Source organism: Nannospalax galili, unplaced genomic scaffold (genome assembly GCF_000622305.1).
Source record: "Nannospalax galili isolate Female #2095 unplaced genomic scaffold, S.galili_v1.0 scaffold589, whole genome shotgun sequence".
Lineage (NCBI taxonomy): Eukaryota > Metazoa > Chordata > Mammalia > Rodentia > Spalacidae > Nannospalax > Nannospalax galili.
In genome coordinates this window covers 4,585,665-4,589,404 of record NW_008360324.1, presented here as the reverse complement: position 1 = coordinate 4,589,404, position 3,740 = coordinate 4,585,665, and the positions used below count along the sequence as shown (strand labels likewise).

The window sequence follows — 3,740 nt, the reverse complement described above, 5'->3', positions numbered from 1 at the left end:
TTTTAAAATTAAAAAAAATTTAAAACTAATAGATTTTAAAAACATTTTTATTTATTATTTTTATTTTATGTGTAAGTGTACTCGTGTCATACAATGCCCATGAAGGTCAGAAGAGGGCGTCTGATCCCCTGGAACTGGAGTTACAGATGGTTGTTAACTGCCATGTGGGTACTGGGAATTGAACCCAGGTCCTCTGCAAGAGCAGTCAGTGCTCTTAACTGCTGAGCTATCTCTCCAACCCTTTTTAAATTTTATTTTTTAATTCATTTATTTCATGTGCATTAGTCTTTTGCTTGCATGTGTATAAGTGCACCTGTGCGTGCAATGCCAGTGGAGGCCAGAAGAGGGTGTCAGATCCCCTGTGACTGGAGTTATGGACAGTTGTTAGCTGCCATGTGGTGGCTGGGAACCAAACCTGGGCCCTCTATAAGAGCAGCAAGTGCTCTTAACCACTCAGTCACCTCTCCAACCCCACATCAGACATTTGTTTATTTGTTTTGTGGAGACAGAGTCTCCCTATAACTTACCATACAGACCAGGCTGGCCTTGATCCCACAGAAAGCCACCACATCTGGTCATCTCTGATATTTTTTATTGGGAGTAAAAATATTAGTAAACAGCCAGGCATAGTGGTGCACACCTCCCAGAGGCAAGTGGATCTCTGTGAGATTGAGGCCAGCCTGGCCTACATATTGAATTCTAGGTCAACTGGAGCTACAGGGAGATCCTGTCTCAAAAATAAAAAAAAAGGGACTGGAGAGGTGGCTCAGTGGTTAAGAGCACTGGTTGCTCTTGCAGAGGACCTGGGTGTGATTCTCAGGACCCACATGGCAGCTAATAACTAACTCTAGTTCCAGGGGAATTCATTGCCCTCTTCTGACAAGCCAACCCTCCCCAAAAAAAACACATGTAATTTTTCAGTATGATCATTTACCCAAACGTGCTGTAAATAAGAATAGTGGTAAATATAAGCTTGCATGGGAACTTTCTAGAAGCTCATGAAAACAGTACCATCCCAGATTGCAGATGCAAAAGGAAAAGCCATTCTAATGGCACTGAGAGGGCGCTGGTCTTTGGTCATTTGGTTGTGCAAGGTGTTCGATTTATTTTGCTTCTCATATCATAAAATTAGTCCACAGGAGGAACTGGTGAATCGTGTCCATTACGAGGAGAGGCAGGCTTTCCAGGTAGGTTAGATCCTCCTAGATAAGAAAGTCTCAGTAAGGAACAATAGCTGCAATGACAATCCAGGCCATCAAGAGCATGGTAATACTGATGCCATTGTGACCAGAGGGGCCCAGTAACTCGCAAAGACATTGTGTCTGTGCAGCAGGCCTGGGACGGCCACAAAGAGTAATCAACGCTCTCGTCACATGTTCAGCAGAGCAAACATACTCACAGGGATCGAATCCACATCCATGTTCTGCCATGATTACCCAGCTTGATTTTACTTGACTGTTTAAACAGAACATGCGCACCACGCTGGCTGCCTCTAAAATAAGTTTTTAGCATACAAAACAATGTCATGACATCTTCATCCTTGTATCATGGCGTTCGCTTGTATTTGCTCCCACGTCCATGATGGGACTCGGCCCCTCCTTCACCTTCTGACTCGCTTGTCTCAGAATCTACTCTGAGAAGGTCTCACTCACCTGGATCATGGTCTCCCAACGTAAAGACCTGACACTGATTTGACCATCAATAGGCTGTAAAAGAAGATGTTGGAAGAATTGAGATGAAAGAAATTCTGGGATTGCGGAAGGAGGTGATCTTCAGGTGGGTCCCAGTCTTCTTTTCTTCTTGACAGTTCCCTGTGACCTTATTTCCATCATATCTGTTTCATGACACCTCACTGCAGGGGATTAGCTCATCCAGTTTCTGAACAGGCAGATGGTTGGTTCTTGGTTCCTCAAAGTTCTCTAGGGAGATGCCACTACCTTCCTGGAGACACCATTCACATGGACCATCCACTTGACAGTGAAAACATGCTTTTTGGGTTGGGGGGGGCATCTCAGTGACAGAGTGCACGCTTAGCATACACAAGACCTTGAGTCTCACCCCCAATACGACAAAAAACCCAACCAACTAAACAAAATAAAACGTGGGCCTTTATATCCAAACCAATTCACTCTTGCTTTAATGTGTCATTCAGTACATGACCATCATGTGGCTGATACCTTACAGGAAATCTTCAGAGAAGCCTAAGAATGAAAAGCACAATCCTGACCTTGAAGGCGCTTGCAGTTCACTAAGAATATGTTCGGCATTGTCCAGTGCTGAATGACTACACTTCATGTTTGCATCCACCAACTGCTGATGCTCAACATGACCCTGGTGCTGAACTGGGAGGTGTTTGGAGTGACTTTGCCAAAGTGCCTGGTACACAGATTCTCTATTCTAGGGACCTAAAGAAAACGAAGGGAAAAAAAGCGGTGTGAACATTAAAGGCCTCTGTATTAGTATAATACACTGGAGTGTATTTTGACTGTCATTCCAGATCAGTGTGTATCCCTTCTCCTATTTCTCTTTTTCTTCTTCCTCCTCCTAAAATCTTACTATATTGATAAGAGGCTGACTGCATTCACTGTGTGTTCCCGCCTTGCCTCAAAGTCACAATCCTCCTGCCGCAGCCTCCCACGTACTGGGATTACAGGCACGCACCACAAGCCCAACTATTTCTTTTTCTTCCTCCTCCCCTTCTCCCCTTCTCCTCCCCTCTCCTCTTCTTCCTAACACCCTTCCCTTCTCTTCCTCCCCCCTCCTCCTTCCTTTTTGTCTTCCTCTTCTCCCTCTCTCTTCCCCCTCCTCATCCTCCTCATCCTCGTCCTCCTTGTCCTCCTCCTCCCTCTCCTTTTCCTCCTTCTTCTTTTAGATAGAGTCTCACTATCTGGCACTGGCTGTCCTGCCTCTGCTTCCCAAGTGCTGGGATTAAAGTTATGCACTACCATACCCGGCCCTCTTCTTAACAATTACATTCTGTTCTACTTTATCTCCTCTGAGAGGTTTTGTTCTTCTGAAAGTCTTCTCTGCCCCCAGAGGTCTTTGGAGTGATCGATGCATGTCTACACACATGCCCACTCATAATTACACATACACCTATATACATGCACCGTAGTGGCCCTGCAAGAGATTGCCTTGTTAGCTGAGGTCACCACAGTTCTTGGTCACATTAAGACTTATTGCCTCTTACAGTAGAATGGAGTCTGTCTCCCCACTTCCCTTCTTTGCTCCAAAATTAAATGTTCTAATCTCTTCTCCCCAAGATTAAAGCTTTATTATTATTATTTGTTATGGCAACCATTCTAAAAGAGAGGCCAAGGGAGGAGGGCCCATCTCCAGGGCAAACACTTCTCTGAAATCCTGGGCAAGGGAGCCCAGAGCTCAGGCAGTGTGAACAGTCATCGAAGTCTGGAAAGGGGTCCAAGCCTATATCAGATGTTCAGGCTCTTCCCCTGAGTCCAGCTGGGACAACTCTCACTCTGGTCAGTCTTGAAGAGGAATCCCAAAGTGTCTAGTTACTTTGTAAAGGCTACCCAGGTGAATTCCTAAACATTGCCAGCAATAGTCAGGAAAGTTGGTGAGAAGAGTAGGCACTTCAGTACTGGTTACTTAATTTAGAAATGAGCTTTGGTGGGGCTGGAGAGATGGCTCAGTGATTAAGAACACTGATTGTTATTGGAGAAGACTCAGGTTCGAATCCCAGCACCCACATGGCAGCTAACAACTGTCCGTAACTCCAG

At 45.2% G+C, this 3,740-nt stretch overlaps 1 pseudogene; it reads right to left on the bottom strand.

Moving 5' to 3' along the window:
* Positions 1-1,128: 1,128 nt before the first annotated feature.
* Positions 1,129-1,430, bottom strand: LOC108490312 (annotated as a pseudogene).
* Between the last annotated feature and the right edge of the window lie 2,310 nt (positions 1,431-3,740).